We start from the raw sequence: 25,856 nt of genomic DNA on the forward strand, positions 1-25,856 counted from the left end.
CCGCATGAGCTAATTTTGCACAACACAACATAATTAACTATGAACATTTTTTGTAATTACCCGAGTTTACTTTGATGACTTGCACTGAACTGAATCAGCGAGGGATGCATAGTCCGGACAGTAGCTGCTGTCAGCCAGCCTCAAGCACACTTCCAAATATTCATCAGTCATGGTGGAACGGTACTTGGACTTAATGATCTTCATGTGGGAAAAGGCTGACTCACATAAATAAGTGGAGCCGAATAATGCAGTCAACTAGGTAGCACATTTCCTCATGTTGTGGTACTTTACCTCTGTGAGTAAGTTCCAGAACTGTCCATGAGCTCTTGACTTCAGCTCAATGTCGGCTTGTAGAGTCAAAATCTCATCTTCCACTCCAGAAGGGTTCAGGTCAAACAGTGTTGCAATTTTTGATGCGAGTGAATCAACATCAGCATCTTCCCGAAAAGGATAGCACATGAATGTAGCGACTGGCTCGAGCAAAGAAAAGTCTTGAAAGCGTTTGTCAAAGTCTGGGAAAGCATCGTCCTGCCTGCACTTGGCAATAAATCCATTCACGCGGCCAACCATTGCGGGTGCTCCATCCGTGGTGATAGACACCAATTTGTACACTGGGAGCTGAGTTTTCTCAATAAAGTTTTTAAATGACTGAAATATGTCCTCTCCTCGCGTGTGTTCTTTCATGGGAAGTACTGTCAATAGCTCCTCTTTTGCAGTGATATCACTAAACACCATACGAATGAAAATGCACATCTCGGCTGTGTCACTCACGTCAATAGATTCATCCAACTGCAGTGAGAAACACTCACAATCTCCGATGTCCTTCCACATTTGCTGGGTTACATCCTTAGCCATGGCTTCACAGCACTGTGTAACTGTACTTCTTGACAGCTGTAGAGCTTTGATTGAAGATAATATTTCTGCCTTATTTCTAAAAGTCTCGAAACAATGAGTCAGCTGCTTCAACGAAGGCCTCTTTTACCATCTCTCCGTCTTGGAAGGACTTCATGTTATTAGCGATGACGTGACTCACCCGGAACGATGCTTCGGTGGCAACTTTTGCTTTTGAAGTATGTTGTGTGAAAAATGACTGCTGTCCGGACAACTGGGATTTTAGTTCATTCATCTTTCTCTTTCTCAGCTCGCTTTTTGGCGGGAAATCGGTGTCGTATTTTCCATGAACAGTCCGGAAATGCTGCTCCACATTTCCTTTCTTTGGCATTGCGATGGCAGACCGGCAGATGAGGCAAACGCACTTAGAAAATGACATCGTAAAAAATAAGTCCACCTCCCATTCCATATGAAAGTGATACGTTTTTGTCTTCTTACTTGGTCCAGCAACCCCGCTCATTTTTGATGAATATAGGCTTTCTTTAGCTTAAAATTGGAGGAAACTCGCTGACTAGCTTGTTAGCTTTGCTGCACTTAGCGTCAGGAAAATTCAGTAGTCATCTGACTGGCTGCCCTGCATGTCAATCAAGTGACGGGATGGCTGATAGGCTGACCTTTCGGTCACCGCACATGCGCAAACAACGGCGCTAAGTGCAGCAAAGCTAACAAGCTAGAGCGAGTTACCTCCGATTTTAAGCCCTCGCTTTTTTGACGGGATGGATGATAGGCTGACATCAGCCACTGACATCTGTTTTTTTGATGTCATGCGATCTACCAACACTACCTTTGCGATCGACTGGTAGATCGCGATAGACGTAGTGAGAACCCCTGCCTTAGACATTTCTTTAGTCAAACAAGTAAGTAAGTAAGTAAAAGTTTTATTTATAAAGCGCTTTTTGCAGATAAAATCACAAAGTGCTGTACAGAGTTGTGGTAAGAGTACAAGTGCAACACAATAGAATAATAAAACAAGAGTGCATAAATATCATAAGAACAGCAACATTAAAGGACGAATAAAAATTAAAATCCAGTTAACTAAAAGCTTTACTGTAAAGTGTAGTCTTCAGCAGTTTTTTAAAAGTGTCCACACAGTTGAGCTCCCTGAGAGACTGGTGCAGGTTATTCCAGAGAAACAAGATTGATGTGGCACTTTCTAGATTTAATGACTAAAAAGCATGCTTAAAATGGATTTTTTGCTACCATGACAAACGTCCTAAGATCAGACTAAAAATTGGAAAACTAATTTCCACTGACAAAATTTTAACTAAAATAAAAAAAAAGTGAGTGACAAAGACTAAATCTAAATTTAAAATATAATATATATTAACACTACACAAAACCAAATTCCATCGCACTGGCTCAAGACAAGATTTAAAGGGTGGTTTAGAAGCCCCTAATTTCATGCATTATTACTTAGCAAACCAAATACTATATTTAACAGAATGGCTAAATCCAAAAGAATACTACAACACCTGGCTAGAAATAGAACAGTTAGACTGCAAACACATTAAACTCTCTGATCTCCCTTTTATCACTGCGACCCTCAAACATCACAACTGCTTTAAAAACCCACTAATTGCCTCCACACTGACTGCATGGTGGAAAGCCCTGGACATCACAAATGGCCAATTAAAAACTAGTATACTCTCTCCAATCTGGCACAACCCCGACTTTAAAAATAAAAAAACACCACTCTATCTGAAGACATGGGAAGAGAGTGGAATCACTCATCTCCAAGACCTTTTTGAAAATGACAAGATCAGGTCATATAACAATCTAACCCAAGCATTCGATATAAATAAAAGTAACTTTCTACAGTACTTACAAGTAACAGAGACAATAAAGAAAACCACTCCACTAGACTTAACTACGTTACAACCTCCAGAACTGGCTATATATATGAAAAAAATCTCAACAAAATCAAAAAAACTCTCAAAAATATACAGAGCGCTTTCGAACACTAACTGTAATTACTTACCAATCGCGAAGTGGGAGGCCGAACTCTCAATCACCCCGAGCACTGATTTCTGGGCAGAAATTTGTTGTAATACTTTTAAGATGACAAAAAACACAAACCTTCAGCTAATTCAATACAAGGTCCTCCACAGATCCCACATTACCCAACAGAAAATGCATAAAATGGGCTTCTCAGCAACAGACATCTGCTCTCAGTGCACCCAGAATACAGCGGATTCCTATTTACATGCCTTATGGCTTTGCTCCCCAGTTCAACACTTTTGGATTCTAATCACTGAAAAACTGTCCTCCATTTTGGACTACAGAATTCCTTTATCTCCAAATCTTTGTTTGATTGGAGACCTGACAATGCTTCAACCTCCAGCAAACCAATCACAATCAATCCTTGCGGCACTAGCCATAGCAAAAAAAACAATATTACTAAATTGGAAAGACAAAAAATCCTTAAACATAAACCAATGGCAAAATCTCCTCACAGAATTTATTTCCATGGAAAAGATGTCTGCTCTCAGAAAACAAAAAAAAATAACGTGCTTTGAGGAGCGTTGGACTCCTTTTTTAATTGCATTAAATCTAAATTTTTAAAAGCCTGATGATCTAGCCTGCAAGCGACTGCCAGCACCACTCTTTACTAACGCACTAGCCCAACTGTAGGCCGGGGACGCCTTGGGCCTCTGGGGTGGTCTTGGTCAGGAGGGCTGGGGTGGGTTGCCGGGGTGCCTTGTTGCCTCAGCACGGGTGTGCATTCCTTCTGGGTGTTCACGGGGTCCCGGGGCTGTTTGATTTGGCGCCGTTGCCCCTTGCATGCGCATCTGGTTGGTCTCTGGGGCTGGGGCCCTGCGTGCTCCCCTGCCGCTCCTTCCCCTTGCTCCCTGTCCCCCTGTCTCGTCCTCCCCCCCTCCTCCTCCTTTGCTCTTGCGCCCGCCATCCTGTGGGGTTGGGTTTGGGGGGCTCCCGTTGGCCTGGGGCGCTGGTGGGGGGGCTGTGGCTCCCTCCTGGGGGACGGGCGGTGCCGTGCCGGGTGGGTTGGCTGGGGGGTGGTCTCGTTGGGGGGCCTGGGGTGGTGGGGTCCTTGGCTCCGGTCCGGGGGGATCCGGGGTGGGGGTAGCTTTGGGGGTGGCTGCTGCCCGGGGTCGGTGATTGCCTCCAGGGTTGCTGGGTGGCGGGGTGCGGCTGTGGGTTGCTCCGTCGGCCCTTGCGGGTCCTTGGCTTGGCTCCCTGGGGCGCACCTTTGCTAGGGATGTCGCTTGCGCGACGAGCCAGGCGGGGCCCCCTCGGGGGCTTTTTGTACGACCGCAATGGCCGGGGTGTGGACGTTATGGCTAGGGGGTGGGGTGAGGGGTGCTATGGGGCCTCCCCGGGGGTCGTATTGGGCGGGTGTGCGGGGGCGCGGCGCGTGGTTCCTGGCCCGGTGGATCCGCGTTGGGATTGGCTGGTCTGTTGGCTGGGTGCACCGGGCGCCGTGGGCGCGATTCCGGGGCGGGGGTGCCCCGGGGGCGGATCCTTGGGCTACGTGTCCGGGGAGGTGCTCTCCGGCCATCTGCCCGGGGACCGGCCGCGGCTCGTGGCGGCGCTGCGCAGCCTTGGGCGGGGCGGGGCTGGTGGCCTTGGGCCCGCTGTTGTTCGGGGTGTGCTGGCGTCGGGGGGGTGTCTTGTGCCGGTGCGTGGGTCGTCGGGGATTGCCTCCGTGGGGGGGGGGGGGGGCTCTATTGGCGCCGTTGGTGTGGGGGGGCGGTTCCGGGCTGGGGGTGCTTCGGTACTCTGGCTTGCCGGTCCGTGGCTGGCGGGATGGCCCTGCTTGGCGGTGGATGGCGTCCTCTCTCGTCGGGGGGGCCGGGGCCGCCTCCCGGTGGAGAGTGTTGTATCGTGGCGCCGGGTGGGCCTGTGCTGGCCCTGGTGCGGGCATGGGCCTCCCCCCTGCTCGGCCGCTCCCCTTGGTGGCGGGGTGGCGTTGCTCCGGGCCGGTGGGCGGCGGGGGTCGCCCCCTGGGGCGCCGGGGGATGTTGTTGGTGCCTGGCTGTGGCCGGGGGTGGGGGGTGTCGCCGTGCTCCGCGGGGCCGGCGCGGTCTGGGGGGTGCCGTGGGGGGGGGTCTCCGGCTGTGCTGTTCCGGGGCCCGCAGTGCCACTTGCCCGTCTGCGCCATCTACCCTCTCGCGTGGCCCGCCACGCGGACGGGCCCGGCTCACACTGGACAGGCCTCCTACATGTTCACTTCACCCCACTCCCAGCTGGTCTGGCTCACTCACTAAATGCACCACACACCAATACCCAACCCTTGGGGGGCTGGATGGTGGGGCTGGGGGTGGAGGGGGCCGCCACCTGTGTTACTATGTAGTGGCGTGGGGGCGGCCCTCCCACCTCTAGTTGCCCTACTAATCCCTCCAATTTGAATCGCATCTCAACATGTCACCCCCCGGAGGGTGTATCATCATTTACACCCTCCGGCCTATTACACCACATACACATAAATCCACAGAGGCTGGAGGGGGAGCACCGCTCCCCTCCATCCCCCTTCTTTTAATTACACCCCATACATTCACCAAACACACACATTCACACAGGGGATCGGGAAGTGCCTCTCCATTGGGGAATGGAGAGGCACCATAACAGGGTGGTGGGTTGGTACACATATTTGGGCCTCTCCGGTGGGGGCCTGGCCCCTCTGTTGGTGGCTGGGCCACTGCATAGAGTAAAAGCACATCAAGATGGTGCGGTCGGGCGTGGCGGTGGGTCTCGGGGGGGCTTTGCCGGGGTCTCTCCTTGCGGGGTCTTTCCGGGCTGTGTCGGCCGGGTGGGGCGCGGGGGTGCCTCTCCCCCTTGGGTGTGGCTTGGTGCTTGCTTTGTCTCCTGGTGGCCTTGGGGGCGGGCCCCGCGGTGTGCGGGCCCGGGGCGGCCTGCCTCGCCGGTTTGGGGGGTGGGTGTGCTGGGGGGGTGCTGGTGTCCTCACCGGGGTTGGGGCAGGGTTGTTTGGCGCCTCGGGATGATGCTGTTTACTGGGGGGGCGGCGTTAGCTGTTCCGATGGTTGAGGTTGCTTTCGGCCGCCTGGTGGGTATGTCCTGCCATCTGCGGACTGGTGGGTGGGTCCGGGGCATCTCTGGCTGGGGGCTGCTGTCCCGCGCTGGATGTGTGCCGTTGGGGTGCCTCCGTCCCCGCGGTGGGGGTCGCCGGTTGCTCGCGGGCCGGCGGGGGGCGCTGCCCCGTGGCTTGCGCTGTCCGGGGGGCGGCGGGCCCTGGGCTGCTGGCCTTGTGCCGTCTGGGGCTGTGCGGTCCTGCTGGGCTGTGGCCGGGACCTGGGCTGGGGTGGGGGGCGCGTCCCGGGGGGCGCGTCCCGGGGGGCTTGGCCCGGGGGCTTGCCCTTGGGGGGTCCTGGTCCCTGGGGGTGCTCCTGGGGCCCGGGGTGCTTGGCCGGCTGGCCGGGCCGGTCCTGGCGGGGGTCTTCTGGGGCGGGTGGCGCGTGCCGCGCCCTTGCATACCTTCTGGTGCGGCCCCTGCTTGGGCAGTCCCCCGTGAGGCAGAGTGTCGGGGTTAGATTAGGGGGCCACATCCCGGCGGGGCGGTCTGGCTTGGCCTCTGGAGGGGGCCCTGGCTTTAAAGAACTGAAGCTCGTGGCGCGGGCGGCATCAGCATCTGGGGCGCCCGGGGGGGCTAGGTTGGGGTGCCTGGGGACTGGCGGGGGGACTCCCAGCGGCCCCCTGGTGCCTTATGCGGCTTGGGGTGTGGTCGTTCGCCCTGGGCGGGCTGCTCCTGGTGCTGCATCCATTCCGGGTCCTCCTGGCCTGGGGTCGGGTCCTTGCTGGCTCTGGGCTCACCGGCGGGTGCCCGCCGGCTGCCCGTTCGGCGTGGCTCTGGTCGTCTGCTGGGCGTGGGCTTTGGCTCCTCCGCTGGGGTCTTGGGCGGGGGGCTCTCTGGGCCCTCCCCTCGGGGGGCTGGGCGCGGGGGTGTGGGTGGTGGTGGGGGGGTGGGGGGGTGGGGGGCCTGGGGGTTGGGGGTTGGAGTCGGTGGCGTGGTGCGCTGGGTCCTTGGCTCTTTGGGGGCTTTTCGGGTGTGTATGGGGGGGGCAATGGCAGCCTCTCGGCTTGGGACCTTGGGGGCGTTCGGGGGGCTGCTTGGCCGTGGGGTGGTCGCCGGGGGCCCCTAGATCTCTCGCTCTTTCTGCTGGCCCGACTGCTTCTTCGGGCCCGGGGGCGGCTCATGGGTTTTGCAGTAGCGGCTCTTGGAATCACATTTGTCATGGACGCACTGGCCTCGGGCTGTGGGATAACACTCATACTGGGCTCAACCATAGACACGTTGTTCCCAAATACCTGTTTTATGTAACTTCCACTCACTTCCTCCTCTGCTCACAGCCACCACCATTATTCCTAAGCCGCACACTGGTCACCAGACTGGCTTGATAACACAACAATAAGCACAATATACACAACCACAATTTCACATCACATCACTTGAAACTTATTGATTATTCCCCACCCATTCGTTTTCCTATCTTGTATCCCTCCTCCCTGTTAACTCCCCCCCCCACCCCCCTCACCCTGGTGTAACACTGCCCTCTCTCTTTTACATCCTCCCTTTAATAAAGTATTTACCCTTCCCTAGGGAGGGCTGGTGATGGTCACAATTATGCAATGAAATAAATTCATTTATTTAATTGCAATAATAAAATATGCATTGCTGTTAAAAGATTGCACTTCTTGTAGTGTTAACCTTCAACAGCATGTGCAAACAAGGTGAAGAAAAAAAAAAAAAAGAAAAAAAAAAAAAAAGACAAGATTTAAAGGTCCCATTTCATGTTATTTTTCACCATTTGTTCTAAGAATCCCGAAAACATAGTATTTGACGTTTGTTTTCCCAAACTCGCCTCTTTTCCAGAGTTTTAGCCTCTGAAAAGTCACTTTCTGAGCTACTCTACACAAACAGGCTGATTTGTGGCCTACTTATGCATATTCATGAGTGGGTAGGTCTTTAGATGGGACACTGACTTCCTTCTCCTCGCACGGTGATGTAGTGCCAGAGGATGGCCCGCCCTCCTCCCACCCACTCCGAAGCCAAGCTCATGCTGCTTTTTAAACATGAGACAGAATGTGGGGGCGGGGCGTTCACTGGTACATACATAGACTGTAGAAAATACATACATAACACTGCGCAAAGGACGCTGAAATGCTCACTTTCATGGCCGTCTGTTTACATGTCAATCATGGCAGAGCTTCCTGGAGGCGCGGCTTCTCCAGCTCAGTGCTGCGTCAAATTCATCATCAAAAAGGGAACGCATTAGAGGGTGAGCAAATCACCCTCTAACTAACGAGTGAGGGAATCAAAGAAAAAAACACTTTGGGCATGTGTTTAAAGCCCAAATAGCACTTTTACAATGTTTAAAGCACAGAAAAGTCAATTTAGCTTAACATGAGCCCTTTAAATAATGTTAGAAATATGGTCGGAGTTCATCAGTCCTATGGCATGTGGGAAAAGCTGGTGGTCCTGCACTGAATGCTGCACAAGCTCTTGTCAGAGGCCTGCAGGGAGAACGCTTGATTGGGGGATGAGAGGGGTCGCTGACAATGTTCCTGGCTCAGGACAGAATGGCCTGAGGTACACTGGAAAGAACATTATAGTAGAAATCAAGCATTATCGTTTCAACATATGGCAGGCTGCCACACTTAAATTCACCACAGCCAGAGTTAAAGATTTCTTTAATCATTTAAATGTGACTAAATGTAACCGTCCAAACCTATGAATACCTGAGCTGCAGGGAAAATCCGAGGTGCTACTAGTTTTCAACAAACGCACAAGCCATTTACTGCTTTCAGCTCATTTGAAATTGGACTTACCAGTGGGAAACACTGGCAAAGCTGCAAGGTATAGCATAGCCACGTTCTCCAGGAAAAAAAAATATAAATATACAGCAATAACAAGACACAGCACAGCATTTTTGAGGAGATCAAAAAGTCTGAACAAGTAAAGAAAAAAAAATCAAATGAAAGAAAGCTGTATTTTTCATTTTTTAAAGTCAGCTTTAAACAGCTTCTTATATAAAAAGTGAGAGGTATTGCACTCACATTACAAAGCATCAGAGAAAAACAAGCAAAATGTTCCATGTGTTTCTGTGCGTGAGCAGAAAGTGATTAAATTAGTCCAACCTGGAGTGCTGCAAAGAAATTATGTGATATTCTGTTAAAATTGCTTCTGAACTGTTGTAATGAGTAATAATAATAATTAAAAACACATTCTTTTTTTTAATTGTGATTGTTTTACACTCTTGTGAAATACTTAAAACTTTAAGGGATTTTCTTTCTGACTCTTCTTTGCTACATTGCAGCTAAAAGGAGAAACGTTTATCCACAAATATTGGAGAAAAAAAAAATTGTACATATATGACAACATTTTTCAAAATAAAAAATAAAATACTTTTTTGGAATATTTAAATCAAACTAAAATCACCAAAACTGTTGAATTACAAAAGCTAATTCTTTCGCTTCAAATCAAAATTGCCTTAGTCATAGTTTAAAGGTAGGGTAGGTAATTTTCTCCAGATACAATTTTTAAGTTTTTGGTTGAAATTTTTTTTATGCCATGACAGAAATCATGATCTTATGTGCTCTGAAAAAGGAACGAAGAAAATCTGTCAACTGTAAAGCTGTTTTTTTATATTTACTTTCATTTTGAAATTGTATATCTTTTCAAAATTAAGGTTATATCTACTTTTGCAATTATTGTTTTTCTTTTGTGGTATTTACTGTATATTTGATGTTTTCAATTAGGGTAAAAAATATTTGTGTTCAAACAAAAGGTTTAGCTTACATTTTTGTACAGCTTTTCAGAAGGCCAACAAAAGCTTTTCAGACAGATGTGGCAGATGTTGTTTATAGCTTCTATTAGTTTGATAAAAGCTAAGCTGTTCACAGCTTGGACTTCTCTGTCTGCTGCACAAATATTCAATAATGTAGAAAACTAAATAAACAAATAAAAATGTTTAAAACAAATAAATAAAATTGAAAACCTACTGATGTTTTTTTTACCCTAATTTAATGTGGCTGCTCCATCTGATCCTGTAACTTTGCTCTGATCAGTCCATGAAAAACAGGCAGATTTGGACAGAAACCGTCCTATTGATCTGCTATGCGCTGTGTCACCACACTCTCATTTGTAAACACTGTGCCATCACTGCATAAATTACACATCTGATCAGCTGATTCTGGCCTGATGCTCCTTCCATCAACACAACATCAGAGTTTAACGTTCAAAACATCACTGGAGCATTGCATCCATAGCACGCACAGCATCCTCTTCTGTGGCTGTTAATATTGACTATTGTTTTTTTTTTTCTTCATTATGTTCTTACACTAGAAAGGTTAACTGCAGCCTTTTTTTCTATTTTGTGTCATTTACTGCAGCGGATCTCTGCGTGTGTGTTTGTACCTGCTTGTCAGTAGTACTATTTTCCTGTGCTAAAACAATCACAGCAAACAGTTACAGGTTTGATAAATTCGCATTGCGCCCATTACATCCATTTTTTTGCGCACCTTAAGAGATCTGCCTACTTTACATATTCATCAGAGGGAAACGCGCTAAATTGATTGAGAGCGAATTGTGATGCGTTGAAGACATGCGGTCCTGATTCCCTGGAGTATGTACTCCTTATTAGCGTGTGGCGTGATGTTTGCACACGTTTTAATACCCCTAAACCTTTGGTGAATTCGCCCCCCAGTGTTGTGATATTACATCTTTGTATTTCATTAAAAATAAGGTCAATGTTATATTTTTATCATTTTTTCACAAATTCTTGCAGTGCTATTGGATAGGACATCTACATATAAGTAACCCCTACAGGGTCAGGAACTATATTGGCACAGCAACATTGCTTTTATTCAGAAAATTGGATTCCACTTATAGACGTAAGTATTCTCCATGTAATCATTTCTGGGTAGTCATTAGAATGTCCACAATGTGTTATTATTGTAAAAAAAAAAAAAAAAGCCATTCCTCAAATGAAAAAGACAGCGTGTTTTATATATTATGTTACATTTTTTACTTTGTTGGCTCAGCGTGGTAGCAAATTTTCATGCTGTATGTTAGCATACAGATGTTGTAGCTATCACAATACATTTACACAATTTGCATATTAGGGTCACAAAAGAGACAAAAAATTGGTGAAACCCTAAAAAACAGTAACAAAGCGGGTCAGAAAATGGATGGATGGCAGTGACGTGCCGTGACCACTAGGGTTGGGTAGGCACGTTGCAAATCCAGACCACCAATGACAATTTCATATGTTTCTGCTGCCAAGTGTTAATTCAATTCAAAACAATTTTATTTGTATAAAGCAATTTACAACAAAGTCATCTCAATGCACTTATCAAAATATAAAATTCATAATAAGAAAGAAAAAACCCAACAAGATCCACATGAACAAACATTTAGCCATCTAACAAAATCAACATCATAAACACCATTAAAGAAACATAAACAATTATTTAATATAGCCTCCATACTCTCCCAACAAGATATATCTCATAACACAGCAGCACGTCCGTTGTTTGTGTTGGAAACACAGAAACACAGCGAAAAACACAACAACAACCACTCAGAACAGCCTCAGTGAGGAGCATCCACAAAGCCAATCCTACCTTTCACTGTAGAAAGTACCAACAATGTTCTGACCTTACCTTTGCTGAAGGTCTAGTAACTCAGGTGTTGGTCTCCCATCTTTTAAAAGCTGTCCTTTTTCCTCAAAAAAAAGTTTCTCTATCATCTCTGGCGCTGTCATCCTGTCTATAGTATTATCCCGCCCACTAGCTAGAGAACGTAGCAGCAGCGGTCACATGGCATCGATTCACTAATGCAATGTGAACTTACGTATAGCATTTAGCATAGCGCCGTTACGTCCAAAGGCAGCTCTCTACACTGCCTTTGGACGTATATGGTTGTCATCTTGGGGACCTGACTGTGCATGCGCAAACACGTAAAAACACGCAATGGGAACGGAGGCAGAGCAGCAACGTGCCTTTGGGAGGGGGCGTGGCCTCCCTCTGCCATATAGCAGAGTGAGACTGTGCAGCTGTTCCAGGAAAGAGCACTGTAGGTACTGTAGGCTATTGGAAATGGAAAAATAAATAATTTATAATATATACATATATATATAACTAAAACAAATAATCAAAATATCAATTCACCCTTGAGTAGGCACTGCCTACCTTGCCTACCCTGACGGAACGATATATACAGTATATATATATATATATATAGAGAGAGAGAGTGAGAGAGAGAGAGAGATTTTCCTCTATGTGAATACAGAATAAGACAATAATGTTCATATCAAAGTCCAATGTAGAAAGAAATCTGCAGAGTTATTGAAACCAGTTTTTATTAAAGGTTTGAGCACAAATAATCTCTTTCACTGTCCACAAATTAAACATAAAGTAAGACTGTGTAAAACTACATTCTACAACTCAGACTGTTGAGTCCATCTGGGCTTCAGTTCTTCAGTTTAAAAAAGCCACACAATAAAAGCCATTCACATGTGCCATCCCTTATGAGGAAAAAACGCCAAAAGTGGTGACACATGTTGATATGGCTTCAATAAATGTCTTTGTGTGGCATATTTCACTGGTGGCTATGACCCAGCATCGTCTTTTTGGTAAGACTTTATTGAAAAATGAATAACAACATATATAATGCTACCACCATTTTGAGATAAAAAACCCCATCAAAATATGATTTTTGGTTTATATCTCCCAACACTTACACACAGGTTCAATACTAGCTCGTAGCAAGGAAGGCATCTGTCAAAGAAAATTGTCAAGACATGCTGTGGTGATGCAATAAAATGGGATAGGCTGGTGGATACACACATTTTATCGAAGAATTCCAAGAAGAAAATGGATTGAATCACCTGATTTTACAAAACATTAAACCTTAAACAGGATTCTACCTGCTACAGTAAGAATAATCAAACTACAAATATTGTATTGATTACTGCCACCTAATTGGAAATCAAAAAAAAAAAAAGCATTTATACTTTGTTTACCTTTCACCCGGTGCCAATCTCAGACATTCATAGTCAGTATTTTAAGAGTAGCTACACTGATTGCCTCACGTGTTTTGTGCTCACAAGGGGCGGAGAGATTCATGAATCATGCATGTCAACTGTGTGGTTGACTACTAACCAGGACAGTGATCTGGATGGTTTTCGTGGCTTGTTATTGCACTGTTCCTCTAGGGCAGACTGTAGGAACTTGCGGATAAGGGGGATAGGTGGGAGTTGGATTTCCAGTCTAGTTTTACTGAAAGGCACTTAGGATTTAAGTGAAGGGAAGATGAACGCAGGCTTGTGTTAGCATCAGTGGAGTGCATATCGCTCTCTGCCAAAACACTTATAAGTTGAATTGTTCCCCTGCAGATTTGACCTCTCCTCAGTTCAGATGCTTACAGCTATAACAAGAAGACATAGTCATCAACATTCCCCGCCAGATTGGTTGTCATTATAACTCACAACATTTTCCTAAATGTCCTAAATCTAAGAACTTAGATGTATACATAAGAAAATATCAGAATCTAAAATTACTAACTGTCTTTGACAGTTTGTAAGAAAAGCTGTGCCCTTTGAAGATACCTCGAACAGAGCAAGGGCAATAACTCTGCAAAAAATATTTGCGCACTTCTCATTTTCAAACTCCATCAAAGTATTGATACCTGAAGTGACACACCCAATATGGTTATCCTATCTTAAACAATTTCTGAGAAAAGCTGTCCCCTTTGAAGATACCTCAAACAGAGTAAAGAAAAACAGAACAAGGGAAATAACTCCGGAAAACATAAATGCTCGCTTCTCATTTTTGAACTCCATCAAGTTATTGATGCCCTAAAGCCACACACCAAATTTGGGTATCGTATCTTAAACAGTTTCTGAGAAAAGCGGTCCCCTTTAAATCGGACAGACGGACGGACGGAGCTCAACACCGAAATCCCCCTTCCACACTTTGTGTGTGTGTGTAAGGGGGGGGGGGTAATAATCATATGGCACCATTTTTTCATTTATTGGTAAAAAAGTTGAACTTTTTCCTCAGTTTTCCTTTAGTGTGTGGCTCATTATTTGCACGCTCCAAACTGATGCCCTTTATTTATACTTCGGAGAGTTAGCAAACCTATTCTTGCACATTTTTGTGCTCATTTACCAGCAGTTTCTCATTGCCTGTGCTACACTGGCACAATAAGAATCTCTTACTTACTCAAACAATACCTCATTGTCTTTTCTTTCCCCTTCACTGTGTTAACTTCACATCACTCTTCAATTCTACCCCCAAATCATTACTGGAGTGAGATCAGGGTTCAGGTCTAAAACTCATTAGTTCCAGCAGCCTGTAATCCGTTACAAACAAACAGGCAAACATCCGAGATTAATGGCAGCTCAGTGACTAAGAAAAAGACTGGCTGATTTAGGGGTTCCAAACAGTTTCCCACTAGTCGAGCCTTCCCAGAGGAGAGATTCACACATACACAGACACACATTTCAGTCTCTGTGAAAGTTTGGGAGGATCTTACAAGCTGGCCGTTAGTTTTCCTCTGTCTCCATCCGTTGTGGAGCTTGTCTATCGGTTTTTGTTGTTTTCACCAACTACACATCTATCAACTCCTATAAAAGGAGGCCTAGACAAGAGTGGGGAGGAAAGGGGTGGGGGGTTTATATAGCAGTGGATGTCAAGGACTTTTCTGGCCATTGCCCACTGTCTAACATTCCAACATCCAAGCACTATTTCTCTTGCCAACTGTGAAATCAGTCAGTCACGGACAAAAAACAGACATATCTCCCTCCCTTCACCCGAACCCCTGAAGTTTCACCCGGCTAACGGTGATAAATGGTAATAAAGATCTTTGTTCATTCTTCAATCTGAGAAGAACCAAGAGTCGGCTCTTGGATAGACGTTGGGGCTTTGCTAGTTCTTTTCACGTTCATTTAAATTACAAGTTTACTCTATGTACAGTATTTCATCCTTGTATTTGGCTCTCCGTCATTGGTCTAGCACCAATTTCTCAGGAGGCAGTCAGGTCCTAAGCTGCTGAAATCCACAAAGCTGGATCAATATTTTTGGTTGATTTCTCTAGTGATCTGAACTATACTCACAAAGATGACCCTGGTCATTTAAATGAACAAATACAGAAGTGCACAGCTTCATTTCTTATACCCTACAAGTAAAAACCACAAAAAAAGACCAAAGCTAGAGGAAAAAATATAGAGTGTAAAAGATCAAATAGTAGTTATAAATGATCCGGTTTTCTAAAATGATTAAAACTGGATTTGAACCACTGGAGCATGTTGCAGCTGCAGCAGACTATACATTACAACACCACAGTTCTAAGCTCCATGATGACTAAAACAGATTTCCTGTGGCTGACTCTCACAGGCAGGCTCAGTTTTCTGACCAGCCCAAGCTCATAAACCCATTCTAAACCTCTCAAGACATTTACAAGGTAGATCTATTACAACAGGTTGAACCAAAAAACATGAAGCTGTCGTGTTTGCGGTATTGACACTCTCAAGGTGTTGCAGGAATACGTGCCTGCAGGGTACATCAGCATATAGGGGCTTGGGTATAATGAGATTTTCCATAACTCATCCTCATCAATGCAGCCCTCCATTCAAGTCCAGATGGCAATTCTTCCTTTAAATCACACAGTGCTGACAGAACTGGAGTGCTCTCATCATGTAATGGACTAATATGCACCACTCATGTAAACCTTGTTAGAGCTGCTTCGCCTTGCCTCTGGAAGGTCTCTGTGGGAATTTACATTTCTACTTTGCTGATTTCTCCCGAAGTGCAGTAAATGGTAGGTTGTTTTGCTTCACAGAAGGACATGCTTGTTGAACACAGCAGGGATCCTTCATCGCACAAACTGAGGTGTTCCACTGTACAGCAATGACCAAAATAACACTACATTGTAGCATGTAGTCCAAGAAAGTATTTCTAAATAAATAAGTGACACTTGAGAAACCAAACCCTAACATCAAGGTAAGAATTTGGGATTTTGGATAAATACTACATTTTTTATAAAAACTTATGGCAATTCTGCAAATATTATTAAATAAATACCACAGTCTTTGTGGCAAATGTAATGTTGAGTGCTAAAACATGGTTTCAGCTCCAACATGACATGGAAATGCTTGTTAAGCTTGTTTAGGGACAATATCACACTTTTACCTGCATTATCTTTTCCTGGAAAAAAGCTGATTGAATGTCTAGAAAGTGTGACAGACAGAGAAATATGTCCAATTTTGCTGAAAGTCCTGTTTAAAATCTCTCGCTCAGTGTAACGGATTGAGTAGTGATCATTTTATCATGTGATTGAATGCATGCAATGTGTTTTAAATTTGTTGTACGGTTCATATTATTATGACTGCATTCAAATCTGAAGACGCACTGGTACTTTGACAGGTTTAGCCACAGGTGCATTAGTTAAACTGTAAGGTTGTGAACCCCTCTTACAGTGGTGACAGAGAGGAGGAGCCTGTCCAAGGTGAAATCCATCTTGGTCAATGTGTCCCACCCACTCCATGATGTGCTGGTCAGTCACAGAAGCAGCTTCAGCACCAGGCTGATCTAACCACGGTGCTGCACAGAACGCCACAGGAAATCATTCCTGCCTGTGGTGATCAAACTGTATAATTCATCTCTGTAACTTCACAGCTTGATTGTTGTACATATCTAAACCACATTTGTATATTTGTATTATATTGGTACATATTTGTATATCATTATTATTATTATTATTATTATTATTATTATTATTATTATTATTATTATTATTATTATTATCTATCCTACTTTTTTTCTACTACTGTAATGTGTGTGTTTCTGATCCCTATTTTTAACAGTCTTTTACTTAATTATACACTTATTTATTGTTTATTCTTTTTTTTGTCTGTTAACATTTTTATTCCTTTATTTGTGATGTGTTCTGTGGCTGTAACAAAAGCAATTTCCCCCTGGGATTAATAAAGGACTTCTGATTCTGATAAACCGATGCGACCAGAGAGCTGGTTCAACAAGTGAAAGATATGGCTGCATTGGTAGCAGGCTCCTCAGTCCATAGGAATTAGCCATGAATTGGTTGTCGAGTCATGGATCGGGTATCGCGGGCGTGCACTGTAGCTGTTCCTACTCAATGTTCTTGAAGTCAAAATATGAAGCTTAGGGGTGCTTCCATCTTGCAAATTTGATGTCATTTGGAGCCAGTGTCTGCGTAGTAGGATCCCTGTAATTACCATTTAGCGTACTGCCTTGATGAGTTACGCAGCCCAGCTACGCCAAGAACATAAGTATCTTTCCCAATGGAAATTCTACCAATGCCTTGTTCAGATGATCAGATTATAGAGGTTAGTACTAGAACTAGTTGCTCAAAAAATACCAAAAAAACTGAACGGAAAAGTTTAATGGTGTCTCAGCTTTCCTTCACAACGTAACTGTTATTCACAAAGAGAAGTATGCAAGACCCGCGGCTGTCAATCATTGTCATATATGACGTCAAATCCAGTTTTTCAACCTCAAATTACTTATTTAAAACTTCACAGAAAAATGAGCACTTGAACACAATGTAGGGTGATAATAGCTAATGATCACAGCAGAGTTTAGGTTTGGATGAAAAAAAATGTGACGAGTATTTTAAGCATTGTTGAGATAAGAATGTGGTTGCTGCTTTGTCCTTCCACACTAGCTCCTCAGGCCTCAGGCCACATTTTGAGATGACCACCAGGGGTCATCATTATAAGGTTATTGTTACATGGTTTGTTTATGTGCAACATGTTTGCATTGAAATATTGCATCTTTGTACTCAAAACACTATGCTCAGGCTGAAATGTTGCACTTTGTTGTTAGTATTCTGTGCTACTTTTGCCTCTGGAGTTCCCCTCTAATGAGACTTTTTTTTTTTTTTTGGTTCACATCTAAAAATAAATACATTGACGGGATTTTGTTGTTCTGTTTTTGTTGTGCCAGTGCCATAACGCCACAATCGGACTTTGAGTGTCCAAAAAAGCGCTATATAAAATTGATGTGTTATTATTATCAATGCTTGGGGATATGTGGTCTTATACATATTTGAAAAGAAAATAATGTAATGTCACTTGAGAATTTACTTTTTTATTCTATAAAATATCTACAACAAATATTTACCGTAGAAACAAATCGTATAATTCCCTTCCTACACTGTATCAAATTGATTTGTATTGAATCAGTCAGTAATAAAAGGATATTGTTTTTTTAATCAAATCGTAACCTGTGTATCGAGATGCATATCGAATCAGTTATCACAGGGAGATGTCCAACCCTATTAAACTGGTAGTAATTTACACTTCACAGCAGAAGCATCTCCAGTCACAAAAAATGTCAAATGTGAGGGTGATTTAAGGTTTCACTGTTTAGGGACCATACAATGCATGATTTCAACATAACCATCCAAATTTTGAAAATTGTCTAAAGCATATAAAATGTAAAATGAATAACAGTAGTTGACTCTACCAACCCTATTGAGCAAGTATGGTATGATTTTTGAAAGTTTAATAGCCAGTTCTCTAAACATGGAAAGGTGATGAAAATAAATGAAAAAGTGTATACCCTGAAACTAGACATTTTGAAACAAAATAATGAAGGCCCTAATATTGCTCATTCACTCTCATCAATAAAAATACTACATTTAAGAAATTTATACACAACAACACATGGAAGAAGAGACATTATGAAATTCCTCTTGTTTCAGCTCTGCAGCTCATTTGGGAAAAGCTGCATGTGTTTAAAGCTGCTCCAATCTCATGCACCATCAATGCAAATCCTCTTCTCAATATATCCACTATCTCTCCTCTGCACACGCTGGAAACATCTCAATTATGCATCCCTGATCTCCACAATGATTAACCTCAGCTGTTCTTCTGATGTTGTCTTTTCTAATTATTTCAATACGGGTCATTCCATCTTAGCCTACTGTCTTTTTTTACACTGCCACGGTCTACCAACCAAATACTGTGGCAGCTCTTACTACAGTCTTTCCATTTGTCCCTTTCAGACTGGCTGCTATCCTTTTATTCATCATCTGTGACTCCCACCTTCAGCTTACAAAATTCTTGAACAAATTTGGAACCAAATTTTATATTTGTTAAATGTATTACTTGACCCTTTTGGGAAAGTAGCAGTGACCCTATAAATATCAGGGGATTGAATTGCTTTGATGATCGTATTAATAGTTGGGTCTCAGTCATCATTTTTGCCTGCCAGTCAAAGAAATTAGGAAAGCAGAAAGGAGAGAGAACAATTTTATCATTATCAGATTTTTAGATCATTTCAAATTTTGTGGCAAATGTAAGGTCTATGGCTCTCGAAACCAAACCTGGGAGCCATGCAGCAGAAAAAGGCAATGCTAGGTAAAGCATGTACCTGTAATAGCATTTTATGTAATGTAATGCAGGTTTTTACCATACATTAAATAGATGCTGCATATGAGATCATCATCATAATCCATTTGAAAAAATGTAAATGTTCTTTAATCCATTTCTACATCCAACTTTAGAACCCAACATGAGTTCTAAGTTGTCATACACCCCAAAAACTTTATAAGGAGCCATTTATAATCACACAGCTTTGGTTTACTATGGAGTGATGCAACAATTATATAATCTTCAATCCATCATTCATTACACCTAAGTTTGCAAATAAAGTACTTTTTACCTACTTTTAAAATCATTCTGAGGCTTCACTAACAGTCTACCATCTGTACTGAGGAGGCTGCATTAATATTTAGGCATGTGCAAACAGGTCCCCCCTGAAATTCTCTGCACAAGGAACAGAGGGAAAAAGGGACGTGTGAAATGGCTCCACCAGTGTGTTCCCACAGACATCAGTAATGATCCCAACTGTAGCCTGAAGGCTCCAAAGAAAAAGGTGACCTGTGGTGTGCAGACAGCAGAGAATGATGAAAGTGTAGGGAAGGGAATTTGAATGTTTAGCATGCACAGCCACACTCCTCACCATGGCATGGCAGAAGAGTGTTGATTCAGATCAAAGCTTGCTGCTCAGCTCAATTCAGTCACTTATTCACCACACCAGTGCTTGCATCCTAATAGTCTCCAGGTTCTGATCTCTGCTGAGAGATGGACACTTCTTTAGTTTTAGTGTAGTGTTGTTGGCCTTGACTGAAGTGAGTTTCACATTTCACATTCACTCCACTCACATTGTGTTTGCTCTTTTTTGTTTTGACACCCACTTGCGACTGCTTTTTGTCATGCAGCTGCTTCTGTATGGCTCATCTGTAAGCACAGGCATTATTTGAAACCACCAGCACCTCCAAAATGAATGACAGCTTGGACACTTTTATGAGCTTGAATGGTTTGCATTAGAGAGCCGCTGTGCTGAGCGTGACGTTACACAGAGCTGGAGTAGAGCCATTGAATAGACAGTAAGATGTATCTTTATCTTTAAGTACAAAGCAGGTATGATTTCACCAAACCAGTTCTATTTGTTTTGAAAAGATAGCCATAGTGCTCTGATGTTAAACAATGCTGTGTTCTGTGGGGTTTTCCACGTGTGACCTTGGTTGATTCAGCTTCCTCCACTCCTCACACATGCAGTCCAGTCAATATGAAGACATTTAATTTGAATGTCAAGATTTTTGATGTGAAGAGGAATTGGGCCAATGAGAATGCTTTTATTCACCTTGCATCACCCATTTTCTGCACTGAACCTAATGTTAGAATGTTTTGGAGGGTTTTCTACATTAAAAAATAATTATTGTTAATACGCATTGGCATTGATCACTGATTTTGTAAAAGTGTATTTTCTCTAAATGAAAAAAAAAATAAATAAAACACTTTAAAACTGTTTCACAAAATACTTTTTTGTAATCATGTCATGTTCCCAAAAAAGATTATTTATTAAAAAGCAATTAATTCAGTTATTGTGTAGTACTGATCAAGTTAATGGCTGATTTTCAAGTTTTATTATACTGTAAATTTCATTTGAACACAAATCCTGTTTTTTGTTTTTTTTTTATCCGAGTTTCACTGAAGTTGACTTTCTCTCCTAACCAAACACATCTCGTATCTCACTGTTCCAGCCACGGGCAACTTCAAGTGTGACAGTGCGAGAAGCAAGTTTAGTGGTTCCAAATAATTTGTAATTATTTCTCAAGGGTGAATTTTACCAGTTGTTTTTTAATGTCAAATATAATTTGTTACTGTGGGACAAGTGAAGAAAGACGCTCTGTTCCATGCCAAGGAGGAAGAGGGACAAAGATAACAACTACTGCATACAATTCCAAGGAGAACTGAAATCCAGGATGGAGGAGGCTGGTCCTTGACTTGCTGCCTTGAGCTGACAGCAAGTCAAGATCAGTGTCCTGTTTTTCTATATTGAACTGTTTTTCCTGTTGATTTAATTTCTGCTTATATTTTTATATGTCTGTTATGAAACATTTTCTGTGACTAATCTGAAGTTTGAACAACTAGCAAAGTAATTCCAACTTTGTGAACACTTTGCTTTAGATCACTCTCTGTAGCGGGAGGGAGAGGCTGCTGCCTAGGCCCTACAGACAGTGACGGCCGGGGAGATGTCTCTTGAAATTGCTTAAAAAGTTCAAATTTTTCAACTTTGGTCACGCAGGACCTAGTCGCCGGAATAATGCAAGTCGGGTCACTTGAAGGGAGGTTGCCTGAGATAGCGTCATTTCTATTGATTTTGGATGTAATCTAGTCGCTTCAGTCGCGTTTGGTGTAAACGCACCTTTAGACTTTCTCATTAAAACTGTCAATCAATGCTCAAGGAGAGCTGTGATTGGAGGAAACCCTCCTCTCAGCTTTTAAAGGAGGGGCGGGGCCAACAATGAAAGTTGATGACGCAGGGCAACCCATCCGTCTCAGCCAACAGCAAAATTCAATTGTAATAGCCAGTGTTCAACCCTTAGAGTCTAGTTTATCTGACATTTTACAGCTAAATACGCAAAATTCAAATACTTTTACTAAAATGTAAAAGGTTGGACTAGGATCGATAAATAGAACTATTTAATACCAAAATAAATATGTATTCAGCAGAAAAAAGTGGGTTTGGGGTTTAGTTACTCTTTAAGTCGACAAAGTTGTTCTGCACTGAATCCAATACAAGACAAGTGTATAGTTATTACAAGGTAGCTGTGTAACCAAGGAGTAAACTGAGCTAATTCAACCTTTGACAGCCCAAAGGCAGAGGTAGGGCTGTTAAAAGGGATTTTAGGCTAATTGTGTCAACAGCAATTTGCTATAGGCTTAGAGGACTCTGGGAAAAGCAGGTCAAACTGTTTCTATGCACAAAGAACAACACAAAGAAGCGTGCTCAATGCAAATAAAGCAGAGGAGAAAGTCTTTGGGCTCCACTGCCATAAACCATGATGGACAGGTGTTACAAGCACAACACTGACACACGTCACATAGTTTTACAAACTGAATAAAAAGAGAAAGAAGGCTTATTTCAATAAGCATGTCTACACCAGTTGGCCTTCAAGGATAAAAAAAATTCACAACACATAACTACAAAGGAATGAACCCAGCAATCTGTGCCTCGTGTGCAGTGCTTGGTTTTCTCTACACTAGGCTAGAGACCTGCCTATCACACACAGCCTGTACTACAAGATAAACAGTGCAGTTTAACCCATTTTGATTAAGGTCCACTGTTTAACTCAAAGTCTATTTCTCTCATTAAATCACTGACATTCGCATACAGACATTGTCCACATTTCAGCCAGGAGAATTGCAAACTCAGTCGGTTTGAGATAACACGATACATATAATGGCCCTGAGCAGATTCCAACAATGTGTCATAGTTTTCTCGTGTATGCAGTCCATTGTTGGAGGCTATGCAGACACACTGATTCAGACTAAAAGACAAGAGCAAAAAAAAGAAGATTTATCACATTTATGCTAAATGTCACAATCCAGCAGTGAGTGGTCACACATGTCGCTTGTGGCCAAACTGTCAAGCTGTGAAGATGTCCAAATATGAACTAACATTTAAACCTAAAATAACCAAACTGCATTGGAAGGTTCTGATTGACAAGCCAGGGGGATACACAGATGTCATCTTAGAAAAAAAAATAAAAAAATGAATCATCTGCAATTGTCAAACATAAAGAGATTCAGATGCTTATTTTAGATGGTTTTATTCCTGCCACAAATGGGGTACCCAATCGGACTCTGACATTTAGAAAAAGCTAACTTCTGCATACTGAGCTACATAACTTTGCGAGCACTTCTTTTTTTTAACCCTTGGGCTATCTACCAGATAAAATAAACTCTCCTGTGTGCTCATTCTTTCTAAGTACCTCAAATGGCATGGAATTCATTAACCACATGACAAATCCAGACCACCCTCTTTGAAACATTTCAACAAGACTTCAAAAAACAACCATGTGTAAAATAATGGATCATTTGAAGGATCATAACTAAGCTGAGTTACAAGTCTTCTAGAGGAGAAATAAAAACGAAAGCAAATTTCCTATTGGGCAAATAAATAAGTCCGTTATTTTCAATCAGGTTTGAACAAATTACCTTTTGAGTCTTTTAGGTGTCCAGTCGAGGTGGTCCTACAGAGTGCAGGTGAAATCAGGCATTAGAAGTGACGATCTATGGAGAGATCAGAAAAAATCAATCAGACAGCTGCATTAGAAGATCTTAGATGTTGTCACACCACAAAACCACAATATGGACAAACGATTTTGGCCCCGCCTGTTTTTCACAGTTTGGGCCTCTTATCTCCAGTAACGGGCAATCTTAATGCTTTAGGATGCATAGACTTTTTGGACTAAGCTATGCTTCCCACTTTATGGGGACAGTTTGACCACATGTCTGTGCCCCACAGGGCTCAAAGCCAGGACATAAAGAAAGACACGGTTTGGTGAGTAGGGAGTGGCCAGCACTGAACCACTGGTATCACCATTGAGCACCTTTGGGATGAACTGGAACGGAGTAGTTGTGGAACCCTTGTGTTGCATTATGCAACACAAACGAAGCAGAAGTCTAGCTAAAACTCTAACTCCTCTAACTCTAAAACAGTAGAAACATTTATTCTTCAGTGCACTTGACCCCAGTGCCCACTCTGCATAATTCATGCTCCTAGTTCAAACACATTTATGTTTAGTGTGGAACCCTTTTGAGCAAAGGCTGAGCCAATGAGGTTGACTGGCTGTCAGTCCTGCTCTATTGGGAGCCTCTCAGCTGCTAAGTGGCTCTTCTAACATCCACGACAAGCTGGAGAGCTTGGACAGGACACGCAGCAGCACCGTGTCAATATTCATGCAGTGCTGAGTGAGCTGACATTTACAATGTGACCAAACATAAAAGAGGTGCAAATTTACGCTCATACTCCTTGGCTACTTGCACAATGATATGCAGCAGAGTGAACACAAAATGCTCTGCCCTCATTTCCCGTCCCACTTGCTGCTGCCATAACAGTGTTTTCTTCAATTTCACACGGTCAAAAGCACAGTAACAGATACCTGCTTCACACCCACATGGCCCGATGCACAGGGAGGAGGAATCTCATTGGGGCTACATCAGAGGTTTGTGGAGGTCAGAGGTCACGGTTACTTCTTATCTCACTGCCACCAGCTTTTGGCACATCAGCCTCCAGAATTGATTTGAAACAGTCTCTATGAAGTTAGGTTAAGTGTGGGTCTCCACTGGCTGTTTGCCACAGTTTGAAGTCAATTTTCCACGTCTCTTAAATGTCTTATTTATACGCTTAACTCCTCTCACTTCAGCTGCTCTAATCTTCCACCATCAGCCACCATGCATGTGGTCTTTCTTGGTTAGTCATCTCCTTCTTTCTGCTGGCCATCCATACTTCTGTTATAGCTAAACATCCCTTTCCATCTCTCAAGACAGCAAGGCATCACACTGGGGTGAGAGAACATCGCATGCACATTGACAAAAAACTGAGAGTCAACAGGATAGAAAAAGTGTGGTGGAGACTGCCATGGGTAATGAAAGAGGGAGATAAGATGAGAGGCAGAGTAAGACAGGACATAAACAGGGTCTTTCATGCCTATTCAATGCTTAAGTGTTTATTTTGATTGCCCAAAAAGCTGAGGGGAACAATTTGAGTTGAAAAATCTCCAGAACAAATAACAAATACTGCTGGAAATAATAGAACTGGGTGATATATTGATAAAGTGATGTATATATTAGATTTTGGCAAATGCAACATAATTCATATTAATATAGCATAAAAAGATATATTGGATATATACTGTATGTTAGATGTATTTATTCTTTTACTTTTATGAACTTGATTGCTTAGTACGACCATAGCTACAGCTACAGTAACTGATTTACATATCTGTTTTAGTTTTTTTTCACTTTAAGCTTTTAGTATTTAATCTATTTATTTTTTTAATTGTGATCACAATTGTATTTTAGCTTGAAAATATAACAACTATGTTCGAAATGCATTGTGTCATTCTTTTAATTGCTGCAAAACATATGCTATAACACTACAGCAGGGTAACTCTCACATATGGTAAGATTGAAGCAGGTGCGTTAAAAAAAGCAGTCCAAAATATGTGCTTAAAAATACAAAAATAATTATTTTTGAAGAAGCAACAAAAAAATAACCTTGCCTGCTGGATGGATTCTTCTGGTGTTCACAAACACCAGAATCCATCTTGTGCTGCTCCAGCCCTTACCTTCCGTAAGTGAACCGAACCGGTTAGAACCAATCATGAGGGAGGGTTGCGCAGTTGCGGGAAGAGGAACAAGCTGGCTACCGCTATTAGCATAGCTGCGGATCAAAACAGAAAGATGTTGACGCAGGAAGCTGCTATAAACTCAGTTTTACAAGAATCCAGTATTTCCTTTTTAAAAGAGCAACAGTAAGAGGCGCTTTGTGCATTTTTGGACGGTAAAGACATATGTTTTCACCAGTGGAGCCTTGTTGTTGTTGTAGCCATAGCAGCGTATCTGCCACGTGATTGCTATCATGGTCGA

General features: G+C 43.2%; 1 protein-coding gene across 1 annotated transcript in view; it reads right to left on the minus strand.

Annotated features, from left to right (window-relative positions):
- The window catches only part of fat3a (FAT atypical cadherin 3a), a 228,197-nt gene that overhangs the window by 158,855 nt on the left and 43,486 nt on the right, over nucleotides 1–25,856 (minus strand). Inside the window, 1 exon segment of the mRNA XM_028463835.1 lies at nucleotides 23,421–23,495. The gene's annotated coding sequence lies outside the window, so the exon portion shown is untranslated.

The sequence above is a fragment of the Gouania willdenowi genome, chromosome 13 (assembly GCF_900634775.1).
Source record: "Gouania willdenowi chromosome 13, fGouWil2.1, whole genome shotgun sequence".
Taxonomy (NCBI): Eukaryota; Metazoa; Chordata; class Actinopteri; order Blenniiformes; family Gobiesocidae; genus Gouania; species Gouania willdenowi.